Raw genomic sequence first — 23992 nt, forward strand, 5'->3', positions numbered from 1 at the left:
AAAGAAACAAACTACTTGAAATGAAAATAATTAAGCAGCAATGCCACAAAACACTGTGAAATCAAAGGTACAGCTTTGCTCATGAGTCAACCCACCCTCTTCAAGCAGCTTAAGGTTTGTTTTCTCATGCTAACTGGATTAACTTGCCTCAGCTGAGGACATCCTACCCAGAGCTAACTTTAAAATCTCCAGTTGAAGCCCCAAAGCTGTAGTCTGGGCTCTTGGCATTTTCTCATGCTGCACATAATTCCACCCATCCATCAACCAATTTTAAACTCAAACTTACCATCTTGTGTTGATCAGGCTCATAGGAATTACATTCACCTTGTCTTTAGAAAATCACATTATCCTGACTACTGTTTTCAAGTATATACTACCATCAATATGAGGATTTCATGGTGGATCAGTAAAAATAATTTACTTTTTACTCTTTTTTGTAGTTCACTATCACAGATCAACCCTGCTTAGTATGGCCAGGTATAAAGGGGGGTTTGTTTGTTTGTTTTAGCAACAAAAATTCCCAATATTGAATTTCCCTCTTCTAAATTTATAATTTCAGAGAACTAGGACAAAATCCCTGTGTGCACAGAATTGGACTTACTGTATCCTGCATTGAAACAGCTTCAGGAAAATGACTGAAGTAATTAAATACTGCACTGCTTTGACTGCCACATGGCATTGAGGTGTGGAGTGAGCTGGCAAGCACAGCAGTCTCCAGGGCAGCTTAAGTGAAGGAGATTCCCCAAAATGAATGTTCAGTATTTTTCAGCTACATCCCCAAGGGCCTCTACCAAAGAGGCAGACCCTGGCTCACATGGTCTCTGTTGTGCCTCTGAACGTAGTCAATTTTTGCCTTCATTACAATATGAGAAATAATACAAAAGACTGGCACAAATGGCTGAGAATAAAGTACTCATGGCCAGCTTGGCCTCCACCTTCAGGCCAAGGAAGCAATTTGCTTTTCTGCTCCCAAATATATTACCTTGACCCAGCTCCCGTCACAAGAACTCTTTGTTACCATTATGGAAAACGTATTACAGTATTAAATGTTCCTTCTTATTTGGGATGATTCTGTAGGAAAGTATAAATCTCACCACGAGCACTAATACTACACTGAATTTTCTGTATCCAAAAATGTTGCCTTTTCCTTTGCACAACACTTCTCAGCCTTTATATTTTTCATATCAAGGATTATCTCAGACCTTTGTATTTTTATAAAACAACATCACATTGAAACAAGGATCGTGTGTATCCACAACATTCTTTCTCTTCTGTGCCATTGCTTAATCCCACCAAACATCTGCACAAAGTTCTGGACCTTTCAAAATGTATTTCAGCAACCTAAACAACTGGGATCTTGTTTACAAGACCAGATAAGTAGCTGAAAATATTTCCCAAGACTTTTTAAAGCACACTGAACAGGACCTTAAGAGACTGAATATCTCTGCACACCAGAAGCACTGTAAATATTATAAACCACTAAATGGTGCTTGGGATACACAAAGTCAAGAATTTAAATCCTCAGGCTACAGGTCCCTGGTGCTCCTTAGAGATGCTTTCCAACTCTGTTACTTGCAGCTCAACTGTAGGGCATTAACATTAACACATCCAGATTTTCTCCTCTGATCTTTGTTTAAAGACTGTACAACCTCCACAGTGTAGCATGTTGTATGTCAAGGACTACATTTGAACCCAAATGTGGAAACTTAATTTTCAAAAAAATCTTCAAAACATTGTAGGAAAATACAGTGAGGTCTCCCTGAGGGCAGCAATCATCCTTAAACTAGGGGCTGACAAATCTCTACAGTGAAAGGCGAATTTAAACAGATAAATTCTATCCAAAGAGGCACATGTACTGTGGTTAAGACTTTTCTTTCTTTTTTTTCTCTGTGGATAAAGTAGACAAAGGGATGCATGGCCTGCATTGGCAGGCTACAGAGCTTTCAGGCAGCACTGGAACAAGGAGAACAGGCTCTGCCTAGAACTTCTTAGAGCAAGAAGGAGCACTCCAAGCTGACTGCAGTGCTTTCCACAGCATATCACGACTGACTTGAAATCATTACTGAAAGCCAGGCCACTGCTATCGACTTTGCAATTACTCCGTGTCTCAGCGTGGGCGCGGTGGCAGCCGCATCGACAAAGAGCAGCTAAAACTGGCTCTGGGCTTTTGTATCTATTGGTCTTTGTTAATTGCATTTCTACTTTCTTTATCACATTTGCTTCTAAACACTCAGCAGTGCAGAGGATGCTGACAGGGCAAGTAAGTTTTGCCCTAAGTTCACACAGAAGCCTCTACAGATCAGGCTCAGGGCTCGGCGCTGCATTGTGCAGCTCTCATCAAGGAGGCAGGAAAACAAAGCAGAGCAACTCTTGGAAACCATCCTAAGTATGCAGCAAGGAGAACAACAAATGCCTCCAGGGACACGCTGAGACATGGAGCTAACCAGCACCTGAAAAGCCCCACACCTGTGATCCTCCCAGTGCTGTGCTGGCTCAGGGCACGGCTCAGCCACGCGGGATTCATCTCCCCTAATCCGAGGTGCTCACCGACACCTCCCTTAGTTATCCTTGTACAACCAGGGGAAGACATCTGACACTTTTACTACAGCATGGATCATCTTCTGCAAAGAGGCACATCTAAAATAGGTCAGAGGAACCACAGCCTGGAAGCAATGAATTATCTTTTTTTTTTTTTCGTAAAGAACTCTGGATACCACCTTGAGAGGTGTAAGGGTTTTTCAGACAATGGAGTATAAAATGAAACTATGAAACTCAAGATGTCAAGCCTTTTTATGTCAATAAATAAATTATTCTATTTTCCATTCAGCACAGAGTATGGAACAGCAAAAATCATATATGATTTTCTTTATCATGTTATCTCAGCTTGTTATTCTGCAATACCTTTGTGACAGACACACAAGCACTCCAGCCCAGAACACACCTGTCACAGAGCAGAGCACAGCTCCCTGGCTTCACACTGTTAGCTCAGGGAAAAAGAAAAAAGCTCCATTCCATATCTCTCTCCTTTTCACACTCCTGTTCATACATAGCTACAATAACTACCCATGTGTAAAAGAATATGGGAAAGCTGCTCTTACAGATCACAAAGCCTGACTGCCAAGAATAGAGTACATCTGTGACTACTTTGAGGTGGACGCGTGCTTATATTTCTCAACATTTCTATCAAATATAAAGTGTTTCACAAAAGCACAGCTCCTGTCTTTTAGCAGAAATTCAAAGTTTGAACCTCCCCTGCCCTACCCTTGGTCTGGTTGTTCCTACTTGTGCTGACCACGAGGCATCTTCTCACCTCACAGCTGGACACAAGCACCTGAGCTGGCAGAGGCAGTGTCTCTGGGGAGCCACGAGGGCTCTGAAATTGAATTCAATGTGTATTGTTTCCTCTAAATTGGGTCAAATTTGTTTCTACTGAACAGTGCATCACTTCCTAACTAGCCTGACTCCTGAGCAGACTGTCCAATGAAGTCTCTTGGGGGAGAATTCTATGCTATATCTTACACCACCAAGAGCATTCCTGGGTGTGTAGATTATGTTCTTTGATCCTGTCAGTTAAAGAAGAGAATAAGGGGAAGAATGGTATTCCTACCAGTGCAGCAGGCCCCAGAACCATACTGGAACTATAGCTAGGACTGCTTCAGATGCTGATCCTGCTCTTCCCTTTAAATCTGATTGCTCCATTTTGTAGTGGTGAGCCAGGATTATTGCAATTTTGGTGGAATTTTTTGTCATTTGGAAAGCATTACATGTAATAATAGTGTTTTATGAGATATACAATTATGTATGGGGAAAATCCGGCTACAAGAGAATTGGGAATTTTGTTTAAAGAAGGAACACTGTGCTCTGGGCAAGAGGAAATGTTACCATTATCACTGGGACTCAAGGGTCCTGTGGTGCTATTGTGTCACCCCTGCCTCTCTTAGACCTGTTGATCATATGTCATGAGTATGATGTACATAAATGCATGCATGTGGCACTACAGGACAAGCAGCACTTGCAGTGCAGTGACATGTAGATTTTTATACAGTTTTGGTTTACAGAGGGAAAGCTGACTCTCCACACCAACCTTCTGTCATGATTCATCCAGTCATCCTCTTGCTCCTAAACCCATTAGCCCTCAGAAGATTAAGTAGCACAGCACAGGCAGAAAGACTAAAGGATTGGGATGCATTATTTAGCTACGATTCAGTGCCTGAGCTCTGCTGCTTTCATATTCCTAGCCTGCAGCAGAAAACACCTCTAAATGCATTAGCTGAAATGAATGGGTTGAACTAAAGTTGTTCCTCCTCATGTTTGTGAAACAGGAAAAGTACCAGAGCTTAGCTGCTGTGAAATAACCAACAGGGGTTTGGGTATGTGGGCACACATGCACTGTGAGTAGCTGAGTTATACAGACAGATACTCCCTGCTGCCTTGGTTCCCAAAACAGGATCACTTTCAGTCAGCTAGAGCTTGAATATTAATCAATGTGTTCTGTTCAGGTGCTCATTTATTAAGCTTCGACTGAAACCTAAAAGAGACAGCTTTTGACATGGTTTAGATACACTCCTTGACTATATCCAGGCTTTTTTCTGTGCCAGTACATTTCTCTTTGATTGTATTCCTTGTGTCAAAGCTTTTGGAATGCTTTCCACCCAGCACAGGTGCCCTGATCACTGCACCAGGGCAGCCCTCACAGAGTCAGTCCCTCCCTTTTGGAGGGACTCGTTGCTCTCTAGCTCACCAGTTTCAAAAGAGTCACATAAAAGTTAACATTTAATCTCTTAATAAAGCTGTCAGAGGTAAACAACTCTTTACTACTTTCTTCTTAAGGACACTAGAGACATCCTCTGAGGGAGAGATATAGATTTAAATGAAGTCATCTTTTAAACTACTCTCCATTTTCCATAAGAATAAATCTCCTTCAAAGAGCTCTGACAATATGACTGCTTTGGGGATTGGGGCAGGAGGGAGGATGAGAAGGGGAGAACAAAACAAGATCATCCCCCCAAAACAAACAAGCTTTCATTTCTGACCTCAGACACTGAGAATACAAGATTCTCTGTATTGTTTCCAAGCACTTTCTATCCTATCTGCTGTTTTGCTCCCAACCATGGCTGACTTTTGAAGCTTCAGAATGAGGCAGAAAAACAGGATGCAGCCAAGCACATGCTGGAGGGGAAAAATATCCTTTTAATGCAGTAGGAGACTAAGGTACAAATAATGGACTACAGAATCTCAGCCTGAGTCTCAACAGCTCTGTGTAAGGTTTTATACAAATAAAAAATGAGTTTAAAAAAACAGTCCTGCTGTTTTGGCCAGATACAACAGTTTACAGGTCAGGGCATGGGTACTTATTCTGGTATAAAGGGCACAGGTGATTCAAAATCTGGCTAGTCCAACACACATTCCCTTTTCAAACCTGGATCAATTATTTCCTCCTGTGACAACTTCTAGAGCTCCAGCTTTTTAAGATTTGCCTCTGAAGCCATCAGCTCTCTCTCCCTGCTACTCATTTGCTAAGCCATGAAATTCTCCTGAGCAAATGCCCAAACTGCACCTCCACCAATGCAGCAGAGAACACAGACAGGCTGACAGAGAGATGTGTACATGGTACAGAGAACACACCCAGGCTGACAGATGTGTGCAGGACACCCAGAACACACCCAGACTGACATACAGATGTGTGCAGGGCAGAGGATGTGATGCTGCCATCAGGGGCCAGCAGGGAAGTGCACAGCAGCTCCTGTCTGCACAAATTAACATCCAAGTCACCCAGCCACTTCTGCTGTGCCTCTGAGTCACCTCGATTGCGATGGATTACCATCCCCCAGGAGATTCAGCATGGCATTCCCATTATCCACTTAGGTACATGCTTTTACTGTATCATCTACTTAACTTAAGCTGCTCCTACCCACTGCCATTACTTTGTGTTATGAATGCTGGAGTGGATAGACATCAACCTGCCCCTGCTCTCTCTCCCAGGGCATGTGATATCAGGAAATGCTGCAACATTTAGCTCAGGGCTTATGAAACACCCTGAAGTGCCAAAACCTACACTTTGCAATTGGTTAGCCATAAATTTGGTCCTTTGGCTATTAGAGGTGAGCATTACTTGTTTCAGTACTGAAATGTCAAAATCCTCCACAAAAGAAACGTTTGCTGTAAATCTAAAGCGGACTGCGAGAACCAGACAGGTTCCTGCCACCCCAGGATTTTGTCCAGTGAATGACAGGATTAAGTTTCTATAGCTTTCCCACCCACATGTGCAGTGTGTCACTTAGTGCAACAAAATTATGAGTCACAACAACAGTAGTTTGCACTTAAACAAATAACAGGTGTAATATTTACATTATTATCAAAATCTATTTTGTTAGAGACAGATCAAATGATTAACAGGGTACACAGAGTCAAAGACCATGATCCACAGTGCAAAGCATTCTGCACTCAGTTCTATAATGTTATTCCAGTTTCAAGACAAGCCTAGTCTTAAAATGACCTACTAAGTGACACTACCCCATTAGATTTTTCATAAAAATCACCTTATTACCTTCAAGTGCTGTTCACTTCCTAATGTCATAACTCCTAGACTGAATATCCCTCTTGAAAAGACAAAGTTATTTGCTATTTCCAAATTTTCTCTATTACTGTTAATATTACCTTCTTGGAAAATTTGACAAAGTTGATAAAGTCATCACCAAATGTATTAGAATGGCCTAAGGAGTTACGAAATAACAACCAAACTGTTCCAGGCACTGTTTGAAAAGGCAGAAGGACCACAGCCTGAAGAATTTTTATTTAGAGAGAGAGAGAAAATACATCAGAGAGACACATGCAACACACAGAACACACAAACAGAAGGAAAAAGATACTCCTTGTTCAACAGCTTTTGGAAGCAAAAAGGTGTCTGGGAGGGCACAAGGTGCTGAGTGAGGCACGGGAGATGAGGGCACGGCAGGAAAGGTGCAAAACTGGGGGGAGATAACATAAAGAGCAGTGAAGCTGTAGGAACACGTGTGGAGCAGAGGATTTTTTGTACAAGGATGCACAAAATCCTCTGTATAATTATGTATTTACTGAGAGGGAGGAGCAATTTCATCTTGGGGGAACATACCCCTTCCTCCTCCTTCCCTTCAGCTTTTATTGCCACACACAGTGTCCTGTGTGATGGAATATCCCTTTGGCCAGATGTTCCAGCTGTGTCTCCTCTCAGCTTCTCATGCACCTGCAGCCTCCTCGCTGCTGGGACAGTGTGAGAATCAGAAAAGGCCTTGGGGCTGTAAAAGCACTGCTCAGGTTGTACTAAACTGAAACGTGTCTGCTAACACTGCTTTCATCACTGATCCAAAACTCAGCACCGTCCAAGCCACTGCAAAGAAAACTATCTGCAGCCCAGCCAAAACCAGCACAAACGTCTCTGCAAGACAGCAGTGTCCGTGCTGATGCCACAAACACACACTGAAAGAAGGAATTGGAACATTCAGGACTCTTTCTTGTCATAGCCCAGCACTGCATGCCAGTCCTACTGCCTGTTTGATATAATTAATAGGAAGAGGATGCAATCCCTCTTGTCCTCAGGGGTTTGCTCTGAAATCACAGACACTGCCACCAGCAAGGCTGGAAGCTGCAGAGTATTTAACAGGATGGTTCCTGAGCGCTCTGTATGTATTTATCTGTCTCTAGTACTACTACTCATTAAAAAGTCTGTCCCCTTTTCAAGTGAAAAAAATTTAGTTTCTCTGGCTTATGACAGTCTTTTTAAAGAGCAGTGCTAAATTGATTCTTTCCTCAGTGTGTATACAAACTCATTTATAATGTTGTGACCTGAACTGTAGAGCACAAATTTAAAATGACCTGTACATATTACTTGGTAACATTTGGATTGCAAGTTAAATACTCTCTGATTAAACATGAATGCTTTTCCCTGGGAGTACGAGATATCTTATCAGGAAAGCTTTCTTATCAAATTCACCATCCTGGAGGCAGACACATTCTCTTGCAGTGCTGGGAGTTTATAATGATAAAATTAACAATGTTGTATTTCCCAGTGAAGTCAGCAGTAGTGCACTGCATCCTACCATTAATCATTAGAGCCAGTTCTCATAACAGAGCCACTTGCTGGCCCTCAGGCACCTGCATCACTCCCCAAGCAATTCCAGTCCCCAGCAATAACTTATCGCAGAAGCCAGGGATCAAGATTAAAAACCCAGTGAATAATGGGAGACTGTGTGCACCTCTATTCCTCTGGTAGATACAAGCAAGCTAATAACCTCCTTAAAGGGGAAGCAAATCATTCCATATTTTTCACTTTATAGACAAGCCAGGAAAGACCCGTATCTACGTCTCAGAAAAATTTATTGTACTGTTTAAGTTACTTGTTTCTGCCTTGTGCAAGGCATCAGCATGCATAAAACATTGGTGGGGGAGGGCCCTTTGTGCAGCACTGCTCCGTGTACACTGCATTCTGCTCGCAACAAAAACTGCAGAGGAAGGAAATTTTCATCTAAATCACCTATTTTTTTAAACATTTGGGCAAGCAGTATAATCAGAGGCCAGATTTCCAGCAGGCAAAAAATGGCTTGAATTGACATTTGTGCCATAGAGGTGATGGAAGAGTCCCTGAAAATGCATTTCAGCCATGGCTTCTCCCCCTCTCTCCTTCCCAGGCACAGGGCACAGCACTGAAATACTGAGTGCTCTGCTGCTGAGGTCAGTGCAATTCTCTGGGAAGGAGTCTGCTGAGTCAATGCAGCTCACAGCTTGCTAAGCATGCAGGAGAGACAGGCAGCTCTGGAATTACAAAAGGAACCTTCACAGGGACCTCACTTCAGTGTCCCTGCTGAGAGGACAAAATGCATGCACACAAATGCATGCATGCACACACCCGTGTATGTGTGGAGGTAGGTGCAGCTGTTGACAGAGAGGTTTTTGTCTCTTTCAATTCAGCATCAAATATTATTCCAGTATTGAGACCATGCTCGGAGGTTATTCCAAATATTCCTACTTTTACCTGTAAACCATATGAAACTTTTAAATAATTATTATTCTATTCTTTATTCAAAGACTAATCTGGAAAATTAGTGCTACAGTACTTTGAAAGGAAGGAAACGAAGTAGGTTCTGATCAAAGAGTCTGAGACACTGTGCTGCTCTTTAGTGTGCTCAGGAGTTCTATATCAAGTTTTCACTTTTTTAGGGGTTACTACAAATGTAGTGCTTGAATTCTATAGATAAAAACAATAATTACTATGCTTAGAATAATTAATACTTGCTACAGATTTTGTATGAGGTGAGCAGAGAAAGAATTTTAAGTGTGGCATTGGAGAGAAGGAGAACAAAAGGAATTTAAGAAAAGTAAACTTAGAACGACTGTGTTAAAAGTATCCAATTTATACAGGCAGCTCTTTGGCACACCTGTATGCAATTCCTCAGTCAACAGCAATTTCAGACACCACACAGAGTTGAACCAGCCCAACAGCACTGCATGTTGGAGAAAAATCTGTGAAGGAAACATAACTGAGGCACAGTTGGGCTGATTTCATCAGACACAGAGGAGAATTCTCTGTCACTTTGGCTCCAATCTGCCATTTAGACTGCATGAAATGTTAAGAAACTGCAAAATAATCTTTAGAAGCTGAAGCATAGTACTAAAATTCTGGGTGAGAAAGGAATGAATATCAAACATGGCCACAAAAATTTGTCAAGTGAGATGAATCATTGAGCCTGGTTATAAATTCTTAGTGTTCCACTGTTTCCCCAAGAGTTTTCATGAAACATTTATTTTTGATTGTCAGCTCTCAGGAATTCTGCCTGATTTTCCCATCTGCTAAGAATATAAGTTCATCATGGTTATAAAAGCTTGATGCCCCACAAAAGCTTCCCAAGCATACAGTCAAACGAGATAAAGTCATTACAACTCACTGATATATCTGTAAACCTACATAAAAATCGCATTATGTTTAATGATTAAGAAATAAATAACAATATATTAATGTAATGGATGCATTTCTGAATGGATTTATCTCTGAATACCATGTGATATAGTGGAGTGTCAAATGGTTCAAGCCAAGTGCTACTGCCATCACTTCAAGAGGTTATTTGAAACAGGGACAATGTTGGACTCTGATATGTGTTGAGATCAGTCCAGGACATGAATCAAACAAAAAGAAAAAAATACAGGCACCTATTTCTACCCCAAAATCACATAAGATGTCATTATTCTCTGTTTCAGTTTGTGCCCAGTGTGGGAAATGCCTGGAAGAAATCTGATTAATGATTTTCCCTGATTAACTCTGAAAATAACTCATTTTCCATAAAAAAAAAACCCAAGTTCTTCCTGATGTATTTTGATAAAAGAATTAAATCCCCAGCATTATAAATCAAGTTTCAGGAAAATATCTCTACTAACTCTATCTTTTGAGTCCTGTGATTCTTATTCATATTACAGAAATCTGTTGTAGAGGGAAGAATAGAGAATACTGCAAGGCATAAAATTGCTGGGATTTTAAAATACACCCATGAATGCATGTCAATCACTTTCCAAACATCAGAACTGGTGTCAACTGGAGGCTTTAGAGACATCATGCTGTTAAGCAGCTTCTCCTCAAGTTTTTGAAGGTGGGAGGATCAATGAGAGGATGCTTCAAAAGCTGGGTACAGGTGATGTACATACTACTGATGGGAACAACAGAGGAGCTTTGGGCATGTCTTAAGGAAGAAAAGTGACAGTCTCATAAAAGAAATTCTACAGGATTATGCTTCAGAGAACACAGTCCACACATGCATGAAGAAAGCAGCCTAGCAAGCCATTTTTACAAGTTTGTGGGTTAGTCTGGTAGAAAAGGGTTTTGTTTAACAAAAAGAATTGGCTTTCTAACCATGCCCCCTGGGGTCACAGATGTTTGTCAATAAAACCTTTACATTTGGTCAAATAATTCATTAAGGATACAGGTACACAGTGGGATCTGTTTTCCATTCCTGAGCTGATCTTTGCCATGCAGAACTCAAGTGCCAGAAAGTTTCATACATTTAATTTCAGTGTTTATTTTACACTGCTTTAGTTGGCCTCTGCCTATTTTCAGCTTGAAGATCTGTCCTTTTGCTGACTTTAATGATAAATAATCAATAGGCCCCTTGTACTGGCACTACCAACTCATTCACATGCAGTGAGGACTAAGCCAGAGGAACTCACTGCTGTCCAGTGCAACAGCAAGGGATGGCAAGCACAATCTAAAATACCAGATAACCTATTTAAACATGACAAAAAGCTGTTTTTCCTCTGTGGTGCCAGAACACTGGAACATGTTGCCTGGACAGTCTGTGAGTTTTTCTCATTCTTGAAGCTATTTAACACTCATTTGGACAGTGCCCTACACAACCTGCCCTGTCTGACCCTGCTGTCAGCAGGAGGGTTGGACTCGAGTGTTTCCAGACACTGCTACCAACCTCAACCACTGTGTCATTTTGTGATTCCATAAAAAGGCCTTGTTAATTGACACCCTGTGACTCACCCTGGTCCCATGCCTTTGGCTGCAAATCTGAGAGATACCTGCAATGACAGCCAAAATGCACAGCTCTGCATTCCCTTCCAGCACCCAGCCCTCTCTCACACCCAAAATGAGCCTTGCTGCCTGCCAGCAGAGCTCCACAGAGGCACTCCTGTGATCCTGGAGCAGGAGCTGGAGGCTGACACAGCTGGAACAGCTGCTCTCCAGAGGAGCTCCAGCTGGGACAGAGGGCAGCCAAAGCCAGGCTCAGGCAGGATCCACTCACAAAATGTGGGAGACATTCATGACACACCACTGCTGCTGGGGACAGAAATGTGCAGTCTGCCCTGGCCACAGAACAGACATTTATGAGTACCAGAAAGAGGGATGAGAAAAGGAAGCGGATTTAAAGATGCAGGACAAGTGTCAGCTAGACCTAAAACTGGAAAAACATTTTGGATTAGGGAAACAACTGACAATATGCCAAGCTCAACTCTCTTTCTATAAACACACAAGAAGGGAGTTAAATTTAAGGCCTTGCTCAAGGTGTTGTTATAATTGTCTTTTCCAAGAGAGATTCTAAATCAGCATTGCAGGAAGAGACAAAAATCACCAGGGGAGACAAAAAGAAGCTCTACTGTCACAGACAGTCAAGACTTCCAACACTCCTGAAATTCAAAGGAGGAGAGGAAGAGGCAAGATTTGTGTCATGTTGTGGAGGGAATATTGGATTTGAGGAGCTGGACAACAGACTAGAGGAAATCTGACTGTGACTACTCTTACAAAAGATGTAACATTAGAGATTTTTTTCCCCTCCTTTCTAAGACAAAATATTTAATCCCATAGCTTCTAGTTCAATACAATTCATTTTTACTCCCTTGTTTCTATGAAAACTTTTTTTTTTTTTTAAGATGAGGTATTGGATGATTGTATTTATAAGTTAAATTTAGATTCCTTAGATGGTTAGAAAAGTTCCCCTAATTGTGTGATTTTTTTTTTTTCTGCAAATTGGCCTAAACATATAAAAAATCTTTAGTACTGTTGTGGGCTGCTCATGGAGATTTAAATAAAACAAAAGTAAATAAAATGCTGCAGTAAAGTAAACCAGAATGAGGAAATACATAACATTTGATTTTTCATGAGGAAGCAGAAAGTTGTAATTATTTTACTAGGTTTGACTGTGTGCAAAAAACCCCAATAAAACCCCAAACCAATATAGGCACTATAAGAATGAAAGCAACGGTTTAATCCCAAAAATGCTTCTGCACATGAATAATTAAAATACTCTAGAGTAGAATTATTCCTGTCCTGGAGTTGATGCAAAAGTATCAGGATGCAAAAAGCCACAAGTTATCATCTCATACTGAAGATTTCAGTGTTATGCTGTCTATTTAAGCTTCCTAAAATTCCCGCTGATTGCAATGAAGAGTTTGCAGGAGAAGTTGATCAGTATATGATGATGCCATTCACGTCCTGCCTTTTTTGGTTATGGAATCCATGATTTGTGAGAATATCTGCATCTTATCAAGTCCCACCTTGTATTTAGGTACAGCCAAACCCAACACACTTAGCCCTCAGTGCTAAAAGACTGTATTTCACCTGCTAATGCTTTCCTTGAAACTGCTTGGATTAAAAACATCTCTAAAGGAAACAGAATATGACATTTCAACAAAGCCATCAATAGTCCCTAAACAGTGCATGCAAAAGATGAAGCTGCTGAGCACAGCATCTCTTTGTGAAGGCCCTCAAATGTGTGAGCAGTTCTTATGAAAGGAAAAACCACAGACATCAGAGGAACACAACCAATCCTTAGCCTTGAATAAAAATACTTTCATTCTACCAGAATTGCTCAGGTACAAAATACCATTCAACTCTTTTCCTCTTTCAGGTGGCTTAATTTTACAGAAACTTTCTTTTCAATGTAGAATGTGATGTGACTTTAGAGAGAAGAGGGATTTGGGATTTTTTAGTGGGTTATTAAGCCACGAAGAGTCAAAAGTTTTGCTGAGTTAAGGTGATTCACTACGCTGCCCTGCTTAAGCTCAATATCTATTTCTGTGTTGCCTATTTTAATCTTAGTTGCAAGCTAAACTGACATTGCTGAAGCTCTTTCCTAAGGGTTTCCAACACATAAGCTAAATTGCAGCACATTGTAAATGGAGTTTTGTCTGTTCAGCAGATGGATAGTGATTGATTAAGCTTCAGTGACTTGTCTATGGTTATGAATTCTTAAAGACACTGATCTGCAAAATCAAAAACCCAGTGGCAGGTTACATTGGTAAATACTCCAGCAGTGTTCCTGAGATGAGTGGAAGTTGTGTGTGAGCCAAAAAGGCTGATCCAGCACTCTGTGTTCATGTAAGCCAACAATTTAATGCCCTTTAATATTCCACCATTTGGAAGAATGGCAATACATCCACTAATCTGGTTTCTAACGTTTAAAGGACTTCAACCTCCAAATAAGCAAATACTTGAGCAAAATATTTGTAACTTTAATGAATTATAGAACTAATGACAAAGAATCCTTCTGAGATGACTCAAGTAACTGAGGAATGAGTTCACTGAACCCACAACCTGATGGCTGATGAAAGATGATGGCAGAGAAAGGTGTGCTAGGAGTTGCTTTGCATGGCTCAGGAGGTGGGATTCCACTAAATATTTTAAAGAGGGAAGTGTATTTCAGAGTTGAGCCAATTTTTAATGAAAATTCAGACTCCATCCTTCCAAGACTACTATCCTTATAAATACACCTGGAGTACATTGGTTTTGTTTTTTTCTGAGCAGCAAACTTTGATACAAACAGCTTGTGAATCAATAAGCAACTTGTTTTGTAACCTCCCTCTGCATTGATTCACAAACCATTTGTCTCCTTGTAAACACTGTAATAAAACAATTATCACTTAATAAGGCACCATTACATCATCAGTAACCAATCAAAATGCTGAGGAATCACAATTTCCTTCGCCCTGTATATTACCTGTACATTGTAGTTCATTCAATTTCATAATATATATTTCTTTCCATGGCCTGGGTGTTTTGAGAGCACTTATATAATTTTTCCCTAAATAAACAAAGCATCACCTGAAAAAATGAGGTAAATCTAGGTTTTAATAATCTGGAAATAAAGGAAAGAAAGCAGATTTTAAATGAAAAGTATTGAGGAGATACGCATAAAATATCTATTGCAACTGGTATTCTAATTTTTAGATAGAAACCTGCTGTGAACTTATTTAAGGGCCCAACCTTGGCAGCTGCTCACTCAAGTCCCCCAGTTTATCAGGGCCTGTCCTGTGAGACGTAAATGCAAATGTAGTGTTACAGACATGGCCTGATGACTGCTGTAAGCAGAGGGGAATTCTCTCTTCCCCTGATCTCCTGCTCTGATACCCGAGCCCACAGCACCATCAGCCCTCCTGGCTGCCCAGCCCCTGCTGGCTTCTGCTCTGTCTGGGGCCACCAAGGTGTCCTGACCCTTTCCTGCTGTGTTTTTCTCAGGGCTTCTCCCTCACCATGTGTGATGGCTGGGGTTTCTCTGCTGGATTTTGGGAGGTTTTGGTCAGCTCATCCCTCAAGCCCATCCAGGTCTCTCGGGATGGTTGCCCTGCCCTTGCTCTCTCACCTGGCGCCTCCAGTTCCATGTCCCCTCTTGGGCTGATCTGGACAACCCCACACTGAACCCCTGCTCATACAAATGTTAAACAGGAGGGTTTTACACACACAGCCTGCAGTGCTCCTCTTGTGAGCAGCTCCAAACAGAGCATGATCCCTGACCTCTATCCTGTAACCACAAATGTGGGAATCCAGGGCTTCCCTCTGGCTGCCCTGGTAGGTCTGGGACCCTGGCAGGGGTCAGGAACCCCCTTGTACAGAGCCCCCAGAGACACTGTCTGTGATCTCTGCCCATGGAAAAGAGTTTTCAATCTTACAGGATGAATTACAAGCTCTGAGTGTTTGATATAAGTAATAATTGAGTGTGGCATGGGTGCAAAAGTAAAATGTTAGGATTCTAGATTAGGGGTCCAAAGGGGACAAGATGGAGGAAATTGGGTGTGTCTTGTCCTTTTTCTCCTTCTTCATGCCCTCCATGTTTCACTGCAGTGTTGGCATTTTTCTGTTGGTTTAGGCTGGGGACACACTGTCCAACGTAGGTGACAGATATTGGCACGTTATTGTAAATCCAGCACAGGTAGTTTGTGGTATTTAATGTTTGTACCATCCCACTGAGGGCAGAGCCCCACACGCTGCCCTGCAGGACAGAGCTGCGGCAGGGCAGCAGAACATGTTAGAGATAAACAGAATAAACAACCTTGAAACCAGCACAGACAAATTATGGCTTCTGCTTTGGCAGCAGGGCTGAAAGACAGAGACTTTCTACAACCTCGGAATCACCAATACCACAGATTCCAACACACAAAAACACTTTTCCCCCATCTGGTTGTCCATCCATCCAGACTGGAAGACCCTAACTTGAATACAAGACTACCCAGAAAAGCAGTGTCAAATGCCTTGCTGATGTCAAGACAAATGATCTCTCTGCTCTCCCCTCATCCATAATGCAGTCATTTTTCATAGGAGTCAATCAGGGTGGCCAGGAATGCTTTACCTGGTAAATTCACATGATTGCTCCCACTCATAATGGTTTCTCTCATGTGTATCAGAAAGACCAAAGTGGAGCTGACTGATGTATAACTCCCAAAATTGAAATTTTGGCTGATTTAAACATGGGTGCTAAGCAAATCTGAAAAAAAAAAAAATTATAACCCATGATATTCTAAATATAAACTCTCATGTTTCTTAATCACCTGCTGCAAATAATCTCCTCTCAAATTTACACATATAGATGACATCTTGCATCTAAAATGCCTTTTGGCTTTCTTTTCCTGAAACAATTGTGATTTATGTAGCAATGATTTTTTTTCTCCAGAAAAGAAGTAGTTTCTTTCTTGTAAGAAGATAGTCCCAAGTCTTCAACGTTCTATTTTTTTTTTTTAACAAATTGGAAATTTGGAAACTTATATTCCTATTTTTTAATAGCAATGTAAAGTTAAGAGACTATGACAAAAACTAAATGTGACCTTTAAAACTGTTTATTTATGGAAAAAAGCCCTGTATGATTCATCTTCTCCAATGATCCAACATTTGGTAGGCCTGTGGTGTAAAAATACCTACCACTATCTATCAGTAATACTTTTCTCAAGAGTTATTGATAAATCCTCCTAGTCTAGAATAAACTTGTTGCATGTTGCAGAAACCCACATGTGTACTATGTTGACAGTAAAATCACTCATTTGGTAATTTTTAGAGCAGATTGTCAGAAATTACTGAAACAGCTCCAAAAAGGACTTTTTGAGGTCATTAAATGAAACCTCCCACTGATGTATGTAAATCTTACCTAGGAAAATTCTCATAATTTAATATAAAACTAGCAGATCTTACATTAAGAAATAAAAAACACAAAAATTCACACTTTCAGGTCTCTCATCCTTTACCTAAACCTGGTGAAAATCTACCTCTGTTTTATCACCTCTATTCTGATTATCCATGGCTTTTTGGAGGCATTTAAAGCTCCCTCCCTTGATCCTTCATAACAAACACTGCAGTGGACAGGCAGATAAATGGAAAAAGGTTATAAAGGGAACTCCCTGACACAGAAAAGTCAATAAAGGTCAACAAGCAGATGTTAGCCTGACACAGCATCAAGAGCCGTGTCTTTATATACATACATGTAAGGGATCATCCCCTGCAGTTTTTGGATTGTATTGGTACCACAAATTACAGCAATTTTTGGTTGATAATCCAAGTACTACACAAGCCTTTGGACAGAATATTATACGCTGGGAAGACAGGCTAAGTCACCTCTGCCAAAAAACAGAGTACCCAGGGTATTGGAAAGCACGTGCTTCCCATGTCTTTATTTGAGTGTAACTTTAACAGTACTTTACAGCATATTCTTCAGAAATATTTCTTCATGACATTATTGTGTTGGTCAGTTACCCCCTTTTTTGGTATCTTTAAGTTAATTAACTTAATTTTGGTGACCAAGGAAGCACCTTCTGTAGTGATACAGACTCAGACTGCACAGTCCCTCTTCAGAGCATAATTGCTCCACAAAACAAGTAAAGCCCTCTCTCAGCCTTGGTCTGACAAAACCCTGCTGTAGCTGCATCCATTTGGGGAACTGCACTGCCTGCTTTCACTGTTGCAGCACAGGAAATTTCTGTTTCCACCACCAGCCACAGCAGCTGCTGCCTCAGAAATCAAAGTTTAACTCCTTGCAGAGAAAAGTGTGCAGTCAAAAGAACAAAGCAGGGCACCGACCACAGAGTCATCCCAAAAACTCCAATACAAAAATTGCACAACAGTTCTTGGTTTTCAAGTATCTGAAAGGTTCCACCACCAAGGTGACAGGAGGGCTTAGTTGGTGCCAACAGTGCAATGAATTAGAATATTCCTGAAGAACAATGGTCCCTGGAGGCTACAGGAGTGCAAGAGCAAAGCCACTGCAGACCTCATCCTGCATGGCCACACAGCATTCTGCTGGAATTGCAACCTTTCTGTTACACCTAATGGCATTTCCAGCCCATACTTATTTCTTTAGACAGTGATTCCTGCAGCACTGGGAAGTGCTCAGAGACCCCCACTGCTGAGAATGCACAGGATGTTAGAAAAGAGACAGACTGTCCTGGGTTCAAACAGCATCGCTGCAGGTGGCTGCTCCATTTCTCTCAGCAGCTGAGACCCATCTGCTCTTTCTGCTGCTCCCACCCTGGGGAGGAGGCCACAGCACTGGCTTTTTTGGTGTGTTTCTTCTTTTTTTGTTTGTTTGGTCATTGTTGTTTTCTGAGGTTTTTTAAGGTTTTTTTTTTTTTTTTTTTTTTGTGTACTTCTCGGGGAGACTATTTTGGAAAACAAATTTGCCCTAAGCTACCAAAGCCCAGCTCTTTGATGGCAGGGACACAGGAGCTCCTCACCACTGAGGCTTTCCATGTTTCCTGTAACAATTACTCGGATTATAGTCACTGTACTTTTTCCAAGTTAATAAATATTATTCTCTTAAACTACAGTATCTGCTAATTGCTGTAAGGCCATTGAATTGCATAAGCTTTTAAAATCCTCTATCACACTGAGGAAAGGCTGTGCTTGTGAAGCCAGAATTAACAGTGCATGGTAAAAGCAAAATGAGATTAATTTTGGCTATTACAAACCTGACTCTCAGAGGAGGTTCACCCCGTTCCAGGAACTCCTGGGGACTGCACAGGGTTACACCAGTGATCCGAGGCAGGGGAATTCAAGCACTTTGACATGGCTTGGACCTTCTGCTCACTTGTGAGAGAAATCAAGCCCCATGTATAAATCCTGGCTTGAAATAAAGTCACAAAACTCTTTGCTAATCATATACATCTAAGCATACAGACACAGTAGATGTTGACCATCAACACTTATGTTCAAAAGACAACATTAAATTCGGACTTTAAAATACCACACAAAAATCTGTTTGCATAGAAACTGTCCAGAAAATTGTGAGTTACAGAACCACAACAGCAGCAGTTCAGATGCAACTATGCAACAATGTGCTTTTATGTTTCTAATACTGTATTTTTCTCTGTTTGGACAAGTGAATGATTATTATTTTGGTTGGCACTATGGTACACTTTTGTGAATCTGACAAAATAACCTCCCTAAATACATAGTAATGAGTGTTAGATTCAGCTGGCCCAGAAAAAAATGGCATCTGCTTCAGCTTTGATATTTGGCTTACAGGGTGTTTCCCACTCTTCATGTCAAACATAGGATTCAAGCTTCACTTCTTATTTTTACCAATGTTGCTATAAAGACAATTAAAAGATCTTTTAAGGTATGACATAAGAAATATCAAGATGATTCCTTTTATTCTTTACAGAAGTTGTGCAGACTTAGTGCAAAGAACCAAGCTCAGTCAGATTCCTAAAGACGTGGAATTGCCTAATGTATCTTGCCACCGCTGTCATCTTTATTTGCCCTGATTCAGCCATGGAATCTAAGTTCCCCATCTCCCTCACAAAGAAATTCCTGAAAAAAGAATTTATTCCAGTTAACTTAAACATCTCTATAGGAACTGCAAGAATCCTGAGATGTCAAAAAGGGAAAGTGATTCATCAAGATGATGGATTCTCCAGAAGAACCAAAGACTCTGTTGCAGTTTGAGTAGACACAACAGAGCACACTGGCAAGACACAAGGAGCAAGCCTGAACCTGACCCTAGACGGAAATTAGACATGGCATAGAACAGCAGGACAGGTTAATGAAAGTTTGTCGACATTATTTGTGGGGAGGGGATGAACTTGCCTCAATTTCCATAATGTCTGAGAATTCTGATTTATCATTTTAGATTATTTTATTCCCCCTCCCTGTGTTTTGTTGAGGAAAAAGCTCACTGGTGATCTGCATACCTTTGCAAAGGAGGAGGGAGGGCTCTTTATGGCACTCTCTCTCATGCGATCAAACCTAATTTCCTTCTCAATTTGCTGAGCCACTATCTCCAGTAATTGCAATTGGTCTGTCAAAACAGTTGGCATCTTGAAATAATGGAATACTACCTAGTATCAATCTCATTTCACATTGCTGACAGAAAGCATGATTTCCCTTTGTCTCTCCCATTTGCAGTAACAAACTGCATGATTTCCATTTGCACTAATAATTTCAACACACACACTTGGCTGGCCAGCATTTCAGATCTACTCCTTCATTCTTACACTGACATAAATGTTATTTAATATCTGAAAAAGTACTTAAGGCCTCCAACACTTTTATTTTGCTTTTAAAATAAAAGACTGGAATTTATTTCATTGGCCTGGATCAATATAGAAAAATAATTGCTGAAAGCTTGAGGAATCAAATTTTATCTAATGTTGGGTAAAACCCAAATGAGAAAAGCTGAGAATAACAAATTCTTTCATTTTACTCGTAACTAGTCTTGGTTCCAAATATACAAGAATTCTTTCCTGTATACTTGAGATGGAAATATCTTTTCAGTCTTTTCACATATGATCTCAGATATCCATTTTGGAGCTACTTCCCTATTGCCCACATGCCAAAAACTTTTGGTCTTTCACATTTCAATCTCACAGTTTCAAAAAGGGAGGCTTCACATTTCAAATGAGGAGGAAATGTTAGGTCATATCAATCAATGTAATATTTGGAAAGAATATTTTTTAAAGTGGATTATGACTGATTTATCCAAGAAGAAAACTCCAGAGAAGGGCTATAAATATAAGTCACCTTTAGCTGTTCTTGGTATAGCCACTTTCCCTTGGCTTCTGTCCCTTCCAGCCCCTGAACTATTTGGAGCCCATTCAGCTTGGATCCAGTCTATCAGCATCTTCTACTGAAGGAACAAAACTGTACACAGCTTCACAAATCTGAGTTTAAAGTGCCAGATAAAGGGAAAGGTTTGTATGTCATGGTCTACTCCCTTCTAACTACACAATCTACTCCACTTCTGTACACCAGAGAACACTTTCTCCTTCCACTTAAGAAATCCTCATATTGTTTTAAAATTTTGTCTTCAGAACAAAATACGTATTTCAAGCGCTACTTTATGCTCCTATACTCGTCATCTCCTTGAAGCTGAGTTTTTCCAGTTAGCTGTTTTACTACAGCACATAGACTATGTCCTAAAGATTACCAACAAATGGAAGTTTGTAAACATGAATGTAATACTAGATTCCTTTCCATCTACCTGTTGTATACAATAAGATAATTTATTAATTAAGAAGATATTTTCCTGCTTCCAGTTTTGTAAAAAAACAATCAGAAATTCCTATGTGAAAGCAATTTCTACTCTGGTTGAGCAACTCTTGGTTTTAAATATATTGATGTATATATTAAAACAGATAACCACACAGTCTGCAATTGGGGGAAAAAAAAATCAAACTGGAATGATCTGTAAGACCCTTTTGTTAGCATTAAGACCACTTCCTCTTGAAAGGAAGCTGTTTCTACTACATCATGTTATTCCCCTTTGTTATCATGACTGTCACAGCAGTCTCCCAGGCCTGACTTTTGCAATATTTACAGACAACACCCCCTGACTCCTTACTGAGCTAAGAAAGCTTGTGTGATCAAAAGCACCTAATCAGGTTGCTACTCTGACTCAGATGACCCTGCCTGCTCCTCTCCAAAGGCCACGGCTGCTGCAGCGTGTTGCACAGCCAGAGCTGAGGAACACTCAGACCCTGCTGCACTCTGAATAATCATACAGTGGCTCACAGGCTGGAGTTCAGCCTCAGAGACCCTGCCAGTGCAAAATGCCCACCAGTGTTAAAAGAAGTTGTTGGCATCTCCAACTCAAAAGTACTGTATGAGAATACCCCGTTACTCTGCATTTTAATGCTGCATAAATTAATATGAACAGCCTTGGCACCGGTTCTGTTCCTTATCTGAGTACTAAACACTGCTCAAGAGTGATTGCCAAGCCATATTTTCCATTACTTCCAATGGACAAAATTATCCTCCAAATGCCAAGCTTCAGAGAATTTCATGAGGCCTCATATTTCCCCCATTTTCTCTTTGGCCAGCACATTTCTGCAGCATGAGATCCACCACACCCACTGAACACTCTTTTCCCTTTTTCACATCCTGGTGGCTGAAACAGCACAGAGCAGCATGTCTTGGGAGGAAAGCCATGGCATATTTGGGCATATTGAGCTGTCCCTGAAGAGCCACTGCACTAGTTCAGTGTTTTCCTCAGAAAAGTTTTTGGCCTCCCCTTGCATGCTGTAGCTGCCCCGTATCTCGTGGCCCTTGGCTGTCCCCTCCAATGGGTCAGTGCCTGTCTGCCCCACACAAGATGTGCTCCCCGAGGGTCTGGCACAGGGCAGGACCACTGGCAGCACTCTTCCTAACCCAACCCAACACGTCCTTGGCACTGCTGGTGTCTCTCTGACTCAGTCTCAGAGCTGCTAAAAGGCAACCTGATCAAATAGTCCAACCTCCTCCCCAGCACAGTAAAGATTTCAGCATGTGTTCAGTTTGACATGAACTCATCCCAGATTTTGAACCCAGTTTTTGAGGGGCTCCTGTGGATCTGCAATGCTTTAGCATTTCGCGGGTCAGACTCTCATATTAAGTACAGCAGCAAAGCACTTTTAATTTGTTTATTCTCCCCCCTATATACACATAGTGCTTCCACTGTCTGCGCCAAGCAGCAGGATGAAATTACAGCAGACACCCCAGAAGCAAATATTGAAGATCTGCATATCAGATCTTCTCATCTCCAAGCCTTGTCTCTATTACAGACATAGAGACCTCAGGGAAGATATTCTATTTCTCTGTGTTCAGTTTCCCACCTGTAGAATTAATATTCCAGTATCTTCTGATTTCTTAATTTTTGTCTCACATATTTAAATTAAAAAATTCAGTCTTGAAATTGTTTCTAACCTGAGACTTTACAAGTTTTATGAGATATGAGAATTGAAGCAATACCTACTCGAGGCAAAGGAGGCAAAGAAGGGAATGAGACCTATACTGCCATATATCAAGTTTTAGCAGATACCACACTGTGCTGGCTCTGGTTTTGATTAGGCAGCATACTTGCTTATAGCCCTTTTGATGAATCTTTGCTGAAGCAAACATGTACGTTTTTTCCATACGTCTTTCCACTGCCTTGTGTGCAATTTTGGTGGAATGTCCTTTCTCAGAGAGGACAAATTCACCTCCATTCATCTACAATTCATCAAGAATTCAACATGGGAAATTTCCATAAGTGCAAAATGAATCTGTTTGACCTCAAAGTCCCTTGCACAATAAGTTTGGAATCTGAAGATATAAGATTAAGAGAACTAGAAAGGCAAAACTTGCTCCCATTTCACTTCCTGACATGTTAAAATGCAGATAGATATTTTGAATATATTTTTGTGATAATTGTTCGTATTTATATACACACACTATATCTGCAAGTGAATCTTTTGTAGGGAAACAATTTTCATTTTGATTAATAATCTCACAAGGAACCTTGAAAAATATCGTCTGTCAAAAAATCAAAAGTCCAAACCAAACATGCAACAATAACATCAGAAAAACTTTGGTCATATTTCACCAGAGTAATCCCAAATCATTGTAAATGAATAATAGAAAAAAGCTGAGCTACCTGCTGCATCACTTGTGTGCAGGACCACGGTTGAAAGTGTTTGGAGTTTGCCAGCCTCAGGGTAAATGTCTGTGTGATTTGGACAGTTCATCTTTGTCTTAGGTTCCTCACCTGAAAAAAAAAAAAACAACATGAAAAGGCTTCCTCAGCAAAAGTAGTTAAGTAATACAGCTCAGCAACACATTGCATGAGCAACAGATGCACAAACCCAGAAAAGGAAGGTGTTGATGATCCTAATAATTTACAGGGAAATAGTAACATACTTGATCTAACAATCTACAGAGCTAGCTCTCAAAATGTTCTATATTGATTGCGAGTTCAATAATTAAATAATTATCTTAGCAGTTATAATACTACACAGAACAAGATCTGCATCTCTTAAA

At 40.7% G+C, this 23992-nt stretch overlaps 1 long non-coding RNA gene across 3 annotated transcripts in view; it reads right to left on the reverse strand.

Moving 5' to 3' along the window:
- LOC140685113 (uncharacterized) overlaps positions 1–23715 on the reverse strand; it is a 255290-nt gene extending 231575 nt beyond the window's left edge. For 2 of the 3 annotated variants that reach the window (XR_012058329.1, XR_012058327.1), the window contains exon 1: positions 23610–23715. This is a non-coding gene — a long non-coding RNA (uncharacterized lncRNA). Of the gene's footprint in view, positions 1–6657; positions 7837–23609 lie in introns of those variants that run through there. The other variant, XR_012058328.1, reaches the window with a different exon arrangement.
- Between the last annotated feature and the right edge of the window lie 277 nt (positions 23716–23992).

The sequence above is a fragment of the Taeniopygia guttata genome, chromosome 14 (assembly GCF_048771995.1).
Source record: "Taeniopygia guttata chromosome 14, bTaeGut7.mat, whole genome shotgun sequence".
Lineage (NCBI taxonomy): Eukaryota > Metazoa > Chordata > Aves > Passeriformes > Estrildidae > Taeniopygia > Taeniopygia guttata.